We start from the raw sequence: 12,269 nt of genomic DNA, 5'->3' as shown, positions 1-12,269 counted from the left end.
TTTTGCAATATGAATCTTGATAATGATGGGACTGAATATGATCCACATTTACCTAGAAGGCGTTCCAAGAATTCACAATTTGTTGATCTTGATGCTAAATTTGATAAAAGTGGGATTGAAGAAATTAAAACCCTAGATGTTGCTAAACCGACTATTATGGATTTCAAGGAATTTAACTACAAAAATTGCTCTTTGATTGATTGTATTTCCTTGTTGCAATCCGTGCTAAATTCTCCTCATGCTTATAGTCAAAATAAAGCGTTTACTAAACATATCGTTGATGCCTTGATGCAATCTTATGACGAAAAACATGAATTGGAAGTTTCTATCCCTAGAAAACTTTATGATGAGTGGGAACTGTCACATCCCTAGTTCTGGTATGACCTAGACCAGCTAGTCATTTGTGCATCATGTTTAAATTCCATTTAAATTTGAAATGGGGATTTGTGAAACCCTCAGAATCATTTTTGGAAATAACCCAGATAAAAATTGCTCCAAAAAGGTCCAAGAAAATGTTCATGTTGCTCTTTGAAAATATTGGTCAAAGGTAAAATTCAAACCAATATTTTTAGGAACTCATAAATATTTATTTTGGCCATTTGGAATTAATGCAATAATTATTTGCATTAGATATATATATGTTATATATATTATATATGTCCAATAATTCTAATTTTTACTATGGGGCTTTGGAATAATCCAATTAGTTCCTACAATAATTTTCAGAAGAAAATAAAATGGTTTAGTATTTTTATTAAACCAAACAAATGTCAGAAAAATAGAAAACAAAACAAAAAGGAAAGCTTACCTGGGCTTACCTGGCGGCCCAGCAGAGGCCCAGCCGACTGGCCTCTGCCAGTCGCCACTTACCTCCCGCTAGGAGGACAGCGCGCGCGTGGCCGCCCCGCGCGAGCACGCGCCCCGCCACCTCCTGCTCCCTGCCGCTGCCCCGACGCGCCTAGGGGTTGCCACGCCCCCCCCGCCCCCCCCCCCCTCGTTCACTTCCGTCCCCTCTGGTCGCCCCTCTCCTCCTCTCCTCTCTTCCCCGCGTCATTTTTTGCCCTCTAGCCGCAGCCCCGAGATCACCCGAGGCCGCCGTCCGCCATGACCGGCGAGCCCATGCTCCCGAGCTTCTCCTGCTCGCTCCAGGGGTACTGATATGCTCCTGGCGCCTCCAGGAGGCTGCCTAGCCACTCTGTTGGCTCGCCCGAGCACTGCAGCCCCGCGCCGCGCTGTCCCGAGCTCCGGCCGCCGCCAAGCTTGCTGCTGCCGCCACCACAGGCCAACTTTGCCCCCATGCCTGCTCCATTAGGTGCGCGCGAGCTCCAGCTAGCCGTAGAGGCCAACCGCGTCGCAAACCGCCGCCTGTAGCACGAGCCCGAGCAACTCCGGCGAGCCTCCGCCGTGAGATGTGGTCGCCGGTGCTTAATCCGGTGACGCTGACGTGGCAAGATTAGTTTAGGACTAATCCCCCCCCATTAGTGACACTGACAGTGGGCCCTGGTGCCTTAATCTTTTAGTTAAATTAGAAATAACCCCCTATTTAACCTGTGGCAGTGACGTGTGGACCCCACACGTCAGGTCTGACCTAGTTAGCACCGTTGACCTACTGACGCAGGCATGACGCAGTGCTGACGCAATAAATGAATTTTGGATTATTTCTATTTTGGAAATTCCAGAAATTTAGCTAAACTTCAAAAATTCATAGAAATTCAACCGTAGCCCGGATTGAAATAATTTATATATGAAAAATGATCAGAAAAATTCAATCTATCCATCTGTACCATTTTCATGCATGACAAACCAATTTATACATGTTGTATATGAGGAAACATTTAAATGGCATATTTAAGAGCTTAATTTGGAGTTGCATTTGAACCCTTGGTTCAAATAGACTTCAACCAAATAAATGCTACTTGCATTAACTCAAACAACATCACATCTTCATGCCATGTTCACGCATCATATTGTTGCATATGCTTGTGTATTGATTACCAACACCGTTCCTTCTCGATAGATCCTGCTGCGGAGACCGATCCAGAGTACCTGTCAGAGGAGCAGTGCCCCCTGTTGATCTACCAGGCAAGCAAACCCCCCTTGTTCAATCCGATACAATCCTATTCTCTCACTCCTGCTCTCATTTATTGCATTAGGACAGCAACGATTCAACTGCTACTTTATGCTGCGGTAGTTGAACCCATTCCTCTGCATGACCTGTCATTGCCACACTAAATAGTTAAAACCCACTAGCATGTGTAGGAGTTGATTGAGCCATGTTGTGTTCCTACCATGCCATGCCTGCTTTTGCTTAGAGTTGTGTCAGGTCTAATTCATCGGGAATGAATTGGAGTGTTACGATATGTTCTGGTGCTGAGAGTTAAGCGTGTGAACACGATTTGGTAAAGGTAGCGGTGAGAGGCCATGTAGGAGTACATGGTGGGTTGTCTCATTGGGACCGTCCTTAAGAACTGAGTTTTGTGTAAGTTGTCCAATGACTAGCTACTACCACACATTGGGCTTCGGGCGCTCCAAGCTCTCTCGACTTATTAACCGCCTTGATCTCTGTCCAGGAGTTGCAAATAGTTTCTGGTGTTTGTAGGTAGTGCTATTTTTCTACCGAGTGGCACCCGGCAGGGTGTACTTGGGACAGACTAGGCACACGTGGCCCGGTGTACCGAGTGGCACCCGGATGGTGGGCTCGGGAACCCTGTACACATCGTTTGGGGCCGTGTGCGAAACCCTGTCCGGATCTCCTAGCGGATGGAACCCGAATAGGCGACAAACCTGGACTAGAGTCTTGTGTGGTTAGTCAGGTCGTGTCCGACACCCTCGCCAGGCTTGCGCTTGAAGGTTGCCGAGATACATGACGTGTACATGGTGATAAGTGGTGAGAGCGTGTGTGAAGAAGTACACCCCTGCAGGGTTATCATGATCTATTCGAATAGCCGTGTCCTCGGTTATGGATTTCTTGGATGCTTACGTGGTACATAGACAACTTGAATTGGATACTCTAAAATGCTCAAGACAAGTGTGAGTGCTATGGATGGCTTTCTCGTAAGAAGACAATGATGAATCCATAGTAGTGTATTGATGTGGTGATTAGTGGACTCATGCGTGCTGCCTCACCTCAAAGAAGTTTCTCGTTGACGTAGAACAGGATAGCCACTAAGTCAAAGCTGGCTTGCTGCAACTAAACCCTACATTACCTTCTTGATACAATTGCTTGTATGATAGGATCTGATGCAAGTCTTGTTGAGTACCTTTGTACTCACGTTTGCTTTATTTATGTTTTGCAGGTGAGACATCTGTCTCACCAGTAGTACCGCTTGGACTTCGACGAGTAGCTTGTTACCTCAACTACAATCTTGTACCCTTGGGAGGGACTTGTAGATAGTCAGGCTTCTCGGCCTTTTCCTTTTGTAGTTGTCTGTACTCAGACATGTAATGCTTCCGTTGCTTGTATGCTCTGAATGATGGGTCATGTGACCCCTGTTTTTATTTAATGATATGGGGCTCTTCCGGGCCTTTATCTATATGAGTTTGCGTTATGTTGTGATGCCATGTTGTACAGCACATACTTGCATGTTATGCGTACGTGTGACGTGTATTGCTATGTGTGGGGTCTAACAATCTACCTGTTTATCCTTGGCAGCCTGTCTTATTGGGAAATGTAGTCTAGTGCTTCCTTGAGCCATAGTAGTCCGCTACAGCCCGGTTCACCGGAGTCTTGATAGCCCAGCACTACTGCTCAGGACAATTGACTGGCCGGCATGTGTTTCGCTTCGTTCCTGTGTCTGTCCCCTCGAGGAAATGTCACGGGGTGACATCCGGAGTCCTGCCTAGCCTGCTACAGCCCAGGTTCCCCGGAGTCCTGCTAGCCCAGTGCTACAGCCCGGATTCACACGCTGCTGACCGACATGCTCGATGTGAATCATGTATGCCTGTCCCCATAGGTTAGTGCCGCTTTGGGTTCACGACTAGCCATGTCGGCCCGGGTTCTCTGTCATATGGATGCTAGCGATACTATCATATACGTGAGCCAAAAGGCACAAACGGTCCCGGCCATGGTAAGGCAACACCCGTGGGAATACCGTGCGTGAGGCCGCAAAGTGATATGAGGTGTTACATGCTAGATCGGTGTGACTTAGAATCGGGGTCCCGACAGCTTTGGTAACGATTCAACTGCTACTTTATGCTGCGGTAGTTGAACCCATTCCTCTGCATGACCTGTCATTGCCACAGTAAATAGTTAAAACCCACTAGCATGTGTAGGAGTTGATTGAGCCATGTTGTGTTCCTACCATGCCATGCCTGCTTTTGCTTAGAGTTGTGTCAGGTCTGATTCATCGGGAATGAATTGGAGTGTTACGATATGTTCCAGTGCTAAAACTTAAGCGTGTGAACACGATTTGGTAAAGGTAGCGGTGAGAGGCCATGTAGGAGTACATGGTGGGTTGTCTCATTGGGACCGTCCTTAAGAACTGAGTTCTGTGTAAGTTGTCCAATGACTAGCTACTACCACACATTGGGCTCCGGGCGCTCCAAGCTCTCTCGACTTATTAACTGCCTTGATCTCTGTCCAGGAGTTGCAAATAGTTTTTGGTGTTTGTAGGTAGTGCTATTTTTCTACCGAGTGGCACCCGGCAGGGTGGACTTGGGACAAACTAGGCACACGTGGCCCGGTGTACCGAGTGGCACCCGGATGGTGGGCTCGGGAACCCTGCACACATCGTTTGGGGCCGTGAGTGAAACCCCGTCCGGATCTCCTTGCGGATGGAACCCGAATAGGCGATAAACCTGGACTAGAGTCTTGTGTGGTTAGTCAGGTCGTGGCCGACACCCTTGCCAGGCTTCCGCTTGAAGTTTGCCGAGATACATGACGTGTACATGGTGATAAGTGGTGAGAGCATGTGTGAAGAAGTACACCCCTGCAGGGTTGTCATGATCTATTCGAATAGCCGTGTCCTCGGTTATGGATTTCTTGGATGCTTACGTGGTACATAGACAACTTGAATTGGATACTCTAAAATGCTCAAGACAAGTGTGAGTGCTATGGATGGCTTTCTCGTAAGAAGACGAGGATGAATCCATAGTAGTGTATTGATGTGGTGATTAGTGGACTCGTGTGCGCTGCCTCACCTCAAAGAAGTTTCTCGTTGACGTAGAACAGGATAGCCACTGAGTCAAAGCTGGATTGTTGCAACTAAACCCCACATTACCTTCTTGACACAAATGCATGTATGATAGGATCTGATGTAAGTCTTGCTGAGTACCTTTGTACTCACGTTTGCTTTATTTATGTTTTGAAGGTGAGACATCTGTCTCACTAGTAGTACCGCTTGGACTTCGACGAGTAGCTTGTTACCTCAGCTACGATCTTGTACCCTTGGGAGGGACTTGTAGATAGTCAGGCTTCTCGGCTTTTTGATTTTGTAGTTGTCTGTACTCAGACATGTAATGCTTCCGTTGCTTGTATGCTCTGAATGATGGGTCATGTGACCCCTGTTTGTATTTAATGATATGTGGCTCTTCTGGGCCTTTATCTATATGAGTTTGTGTTATGTTGTGATGCCTTGTTGTACAACACATACTTGCATGTTATGCGTACGTGTGACGTGTATTGCTATGTGTGGGGTCCAACAATCTACCTGTTTATCCTTGGCAGCCTCTCTTATGGGGAAATGTAGTCTAGTGCTTCCTTGAGCCATAGTAGTCCGCTACAGCCCGGTTCACCGGAGTCTTGATAGCCCAACACTACTGCTCAGGACACTTGACTGGCCGACATGTGTTTCGCTTCGTTCCTGTGTCTGTCCCCTCGGGGAAATGTCACGGGGTGACATCCGGAGTCTTGCCTAGCCTGCTACAGCCCGGGTTCCCCGGAGTCCTGCTAGCCTAGTGCTACAGCCCGGATTCACACGCTGCTGACAGACATGCTCGATGTGAATCATGTATGCCTGTCCCCATAGGTTAGTGCCACTTTGGGTTCACGACTAGCCATGTCGGCCCGGGTTCTCTGTCATATGGATGCTAGCGATACTATCATATACGTGAGCCAAAAGGCGCAAACGGTCCCGGCCATGGTAAGGCAACACCCGTGGGAATACCATGCGTGAGGCCACAAAGTGATATGAGGTGTTACATGCTAGTCATTTGTGCATCATGTTTAAATTCCATTTAAATTTGAAATGGGGATTTGTGAAACCCTCAGAATCATTTTTGGAAATAACCCAGATAAAAATTGCTCCAAAAAGGTCCAAGAAAATGTTCGTGTTGCTCTTTGAAAATATTGGTCATAGGTAAAATTCAAACCAATATTTTTAGGAAATCATAAATATTTATTTTGGCCATTTGGAATTAATGCAATAATTATTGGCATTGGATATATATATGTTATATATATTATATATGTCCAATAATTCTGAATTTTACTGTGGGGCTTTGGAATAATCCAATTAGTTCCTACAATAATTTTCAGAAGAAAATAAAATGGTTTAGTATTTTTATTAAACCAAACAAATGTCAGAAAAATAGAAAACAAAACAAAAAGGAAAGCTTACCTGGGCTTACCTGGCGGCCCAGCAGAGGCCCAGCCGACTGGCCTCTGCCAGTCGCCACTTACCTCCCGCTAGGAGGACAGCGCGCGCGTGGCCGCCCCGCGCGAGCACGCGCCCCGCCACCTCCTGCTCCCTGCCGCTGCCCCGACGCGTCTAGGCGTTGCCACGCACCCCTCGACCCCCCTCGTTCACTTCCCTCCCCTATGGTCGCCCCTCTCCTCCTCTGCTCTCTTCCCCGCGTCATTTTTCACCCTCTAGCCGCAGCCACGAGATCACCCGAGGCCGCCATCCGCCATGACCGGCGAGCCCATGCTCCCGAGCTTCTCCTGCTCGCTCCAGGGGTACTGATATGCTCCTGGCGCCTCCAGGAGGCTGCCTAGCCACTCCGTTGGCTCGCCCGAGCACTGCAGCCCCGCGCCGCGCTGTCCCGAGCTCTGGCCGCCGCCAAGCTTGCTGCTGCCGCCACCATAGGCCACCGTAGCCCCCCATGCCTGCTCCATTAGGTGTGCGCGAGCTCCAGCTAGCCGTAGAGGCCAACCGCGTCACAAACCGCCGCTTGTAGCGTGAGCCCGAGCAACTCCGGTGAGCCTCCGCTGCGAGATGTGGTCGCCGGTGCTTAATCCGGTGACGCTGACGTGGCAAGATTAGTTTAGGACTAATCCCCCCCATTAGTGACACTGACAGTGGGCCCTGGTGCCTTAATCTTTTAGTTAAATTAGAAATAACCCACTGTTTAACCTGTGACACTTACGTGTGGACCCCACACGTCAGGTTTGACCTAGTCAGCACCGTTGACCTGCTGACACATGCATGACGCAGTGCTGACGCAATAAATGAATTCTGGATTATTATTATTTTGGAAATTCCAGAAATTTAGCTAAACTTCAAAAATTCATAGAAATTCAACCGTAGCTCAGATTGAAATAATTTATATATGAAAAATGATCAGAAAAATTCAATCTATCCATCTGTACCATTTTCATGCATGACAAACCAACTTATACATGCTGTATATGAGGAAACATATAAATGGCATATTTAAGAGCTTAATTTGGAGTTGCATTTGAACCCTTGGTTCAAATGGACTTCAACCAAATAAATGCTAGTTGCATTAACTCAAACAACATCACATCTTCATGCCATGTTCATGCATCATATTGTTGCATATGCTTGTGTATTGATTACCGACACCGTTCCTTCTTGATAGGTCCTGCTCCGGAGACCGATCCAGAGTACCTGTCGGAGGAGCAGTGCCCCCCTGTTGATCTACCAGGCAAGCAAACCCCCTTGTTCATTTTGATACAATCCTACTCTCTCGCTCCTGCTCTCATTTATTGCATTAGGACAACAACGATTCAACTGCTACTATGTGCTGCGGTAGTTGAACCCATTCCTCTGCATGACCTGTCATTGCCACAGTAAATAGTTAAAACCCACTAGCATGTGTAGGAGTTGATTGAGCCATGTTGTGTTCCTACCATGCCATGCCTGCTTTTGCTTAGAGTTGTGTCAGGTCTGATTCATCGGGAATGAATAGGAGTGTTATGATATGTTCCGGTGCTGAGAGTTAAGCGTGTGAACACGATTTGGTAAAGGTAGCGGTGAGAGGCCATGTAGGAGTACATGGTGGGTTGTCTCATTGGGACCGTCCTTAAGAACTGAGTTCTGTGTAAGTTTTCCAATGACTAGCTACTACCACACATTGGGCTCCGGGCGCTCCAAGCTGTCTCGACTTATTAACCGCTTTGATCTCTGTCCAAGAGTTGCAAATAGTTTCTGGTGTTTGTAGGTAGTGCTATTTTTCTACCGAGTGGCACCCGGCAGGGTGGACTTGGCACAGACTAGGCACACGTGGCCCGGTGTACCGAGTGGCACCCGGATGGTGGGCTCGGGAACCCTGTACACATCGTTTGGGGCCGTGAGTGAAACCCCGGCCGGATCTCCTTGCGGATGGAATCCGAATATGCAATAAACCTGGACTAGAGTCTTGTGTGGTTAGTCAGGTCGTGGCCGACACCCTCGCCAGGCTTCCGCTTGAAGTTTGCCGAGATACATGACGTGTACATGGTGATAAGTGGTGAGAGCGCGTGTGAAGAAGTACACCCCTGCAGGGTTATCATGATCTATTTGAGTAGCCGTGTCCTCGGTTATGGATTTCTTGGATGCTTACGTGGTACATAGAGAACTTGAATTGGATAATCTAAAATGCTCAAGACAAGTGTGAGTGCTATGGATGGCTTTCTCGTAAGAAGACGAGGATGAATCCATAGTAGTGTATTGATGTGGTGATTAGTGGACTCGTGTGCGCTGCCTCACCTCAAAGAAGTTTCTCGTTGACGTAGAACAAGATAGCCACGGAGTCAAAGCTGGCTTGCTGCAACTAAACCCCACATTACCTTCTTGATACAAATGCATGTATGATAGGATCTGATGTAAGTCTTGCTGAGTACCTTTGTACTCACGTTTGCTTTATTTATGTTTTGTAGGTGAGAAATCTGTCTCACTAGTAGTGCCGCTTGGACTTCGACGAGTAGCTTGTTACCTCAGCTACGATCTTGTACCCTTGGGAGGGACTTGTAGATAGACAGGCTTCTCGGCCTTTTCCTTTTGTAGTTGTCTGTACTCAGACATGTAATGCTTCCGTTGCTTGTATGCTCTGAATGATGGGTCATGTGACCCCTGTTTGTATTTAATGCTATGCGGCTCTTCTGGGCCTTTATCTATATGAGTTTGCGTTATGTTGTGATGCCATGTTGTACATCACATACTTGCATGTTATGCGTACGTGTGACGTGTATTGCTATGTGTGGGATCCGACAATCTAGTTGTTTATCCTTGGTAGCCTCTCTTATGGGGAAATGTAGTCTAGTGCTTCTTTGAGCCATAGTAGTCTGCTACAGCCCGGTTCACCGAAGTCCTGCTAGCCCAACACTACTGCTCAGGACACTTGACTGGCCGGCATGTGTTTCATTTCGTTCTTGTGTCTGTCCCTTCGGGGAAATGTCACGCGGTGACCTCCGGAGTCCTGCCTAGCCTGCTACCGCCCGGGTTCCCCGGGTTCCTGTTAGCCCAGTGCTACAGCCCGGACTCACACGCTGCTGACCGACATGCTCGATGTGAATCATGTATGCCTGTCCCCATAGGTTAGTGCCGCTTTGGGTTCACGACTAGCCATGTCGGCCCGGGTTGTCTGTCATATGGATGCTAGCGACACTATCATATACGTGAGCCAAAAGGCACAAACGGTCCCGGGCCATGGTAAGGCGACACCCGTGGGAATACCGTGCGTGAGGCCGCAAAGTGATATGAGGTGTTACAGGCTAGATCGGTGTGACTTAGAATCGTGGTCCCAACATGAACCAACTATTAAAATTAAAATTAAAGATCATGAATGCTATGCTTTATGTGATTTGGGTGCTAGTGTTTCCACGATTCCAAAGACTTTGTGTGATTTGTTAGGTTTCCGTGATTTTGACGATTGCTCTCTAAACTTGCACCTTGCGGATTCCACCATTAAGAAACCTATGGGAAGAATTAATGATGTTCTTATTGTTGCAAATAAGAATTATGTGCCCGTAGATTTTATTGTTCTTGACATAGATTGCAATCCTTCATGTCCTATTATTCTTGGTAGACCTTTCCTTAGAACGATTGGTGCAACTATTGATATGAAGGAAGGAAATATTAGATTCCAATTTCTATTAAGGAAAGGCATGGAACACTTTCCTAGAAAGAAGATTAAATTACCTTATGAATCTATCGTGAGAGCCACTTATGGATTGCCTACCAAAGATGGCAATACCTAGATCTATTCTTGCTTGTTATGCCTAGCTAGGGGCGTTAAACGATAGCGCTTGTTGGGAGGCAACCCAATTTTATTTTTATTCCTTGATTTTAGCTCCTGTTTAGTAATAAATAATTTATCTAGCCTCTGTTTTGGTTGTTTTTTTGTGTTTAATTAGTGTTTGTGCCAAGTAGAACCGTTGGGAAGACTTGGGGAAAGTCTTGTTGAACTTGCTGTAAAAAACAGAAACTTTAGCGCTCACGAGAACTGCTGTAGTTTTTATTTGGAGAGTGATATTTAGTTAATTCTTTTTGAAGATGATTAATATATAAATTCCTCACGCCCAGAAATTTATTTTACAATTTTTGGGGTTCCAGATCTTGCGCTAGCTACAGATTACTACAGAGTGTTCTGTTTTTGACAGATTCTGTTTTCCGTGTGTTGTTTGCTTATTTTGATGAATCTATGGCTAGTAAAATAGTTTATAAACCATAGAGAAGTTGTAATACAGTAGGTATAACACCAATATAAATAAATAATTAGTTCATTACAGTACCTTGAAGTGGTCTTTTATTTTCTTTCGCTAACGGAGCTCACGAGATTTTCTACTTTAAGTTTTGTGTTGTGAAGTTTTCAAGTTTTGGGTAAAGATTTGATGGATTATGGAACAAGGAGTGGCAAGAGCCTAAGCTTGGGGATGCCCATGGCACCCCCAAGATAATCTAAGGACACATAAAATCCAAAGCTTGGGGATGCCCCAGAAGGCATCCCCTCTTTCGTCTACTTCTATCGGTAACTTTACTTGGAGCTATATTTTTATTCGCCACATGATATGTGTTTTGCTTGGAGCGTCTTGTATTATTTGAGCCTTTGATTTTTATTCTACCACAATCATCCTTGCTATACACACCTTTTGATAGAGCCATACATGATTTGGAATTTGTTAGAATACTCTATGTGCTTCGCTTATATCTTTTGAGTTATATAATTTTGCTCTAGTACTTCACTTATATCTTTTAGAGCACGGTGGTGGATTTGTTTTATAGAAACTATTTATCTCTCATGCTTCACTTAGATTATTTTGAGAGTCTTAAATAGCATGGTAATTTGCTTAAAATCCTAATATGCTTGGTATACAAGATTAATAATAAAACTTTCTTATGAGTGTGTTGAATACTATGATAAGTTTGATACTTGATAATTGTTTTGAGATATAGAGATGGTGATATTAAAGTCATGCTAGTTGAGTAGTTGTGAATTTAAGAAATACTTGTGTTGAAGTTTGTGATTCCCATAGCATGCACATATGGTGAACCGTTATGTGATGAAGTCGGAGCATGATTTATTTATTGATTGTCTTCCTTATGAGTGGCGGTCGGGGACGAGCGATGGCCTTTTCCTACCAATCTATCACCCTAGGAGCATGCGCGTAATACTTTGCTTTGATAACTTGTAGATTTTTACAATAAGTATATGAGTTCTTTATGACTAATGTTGAGTCCATGGATTATACGCACTCTCACCCTTCCACCTTTGCTAGCCTCTCTAATACCGCACACCTTTCGCCGGTATCATACACCCACCATATACCTTCCTCAAAACAGCCACCATACCTACCTATTATGGCATGTCCATAGCCATTCCGAGATATATTGCCATGCAACTTTCCACCGTTCCGTTTATTATGACACACTCCATCATTGTCATATATCTTAGCATGATCATGTAGCTGACATCGTATTACTGGCAAAGCCACCATTCATAATTCTTTCATACATGTCACTCATGAGTCATTGCATATCCCGGTACACCGCCGGAGGCATTCATATAGAGTCATATTTTGTTCTAAGTATCGAGTTGTAATTGTTGAGTTGTAAGAAAAATAGAAGTGTGATGATCATCATTATTAGAGCATTGTCCCAGTGAGGAAA

This window comes from Triticum urartu, chromosome 3 (assembly GCF_003073215.2).
Source record: "Triticum urartu cultivar G1812 chromosome 3, Tu2.1, whole genome shotgun sequence".
Taxonomy (NCBI): domain Eukaryota; kingdom Viridiplantae; phylum Streptophyta; class Magnoliopsida; order Poales; family Poaceae; genus Triticum; species Triticum urartu.
Note: the sequence above shows the minus strand (reverse complement) of the source record.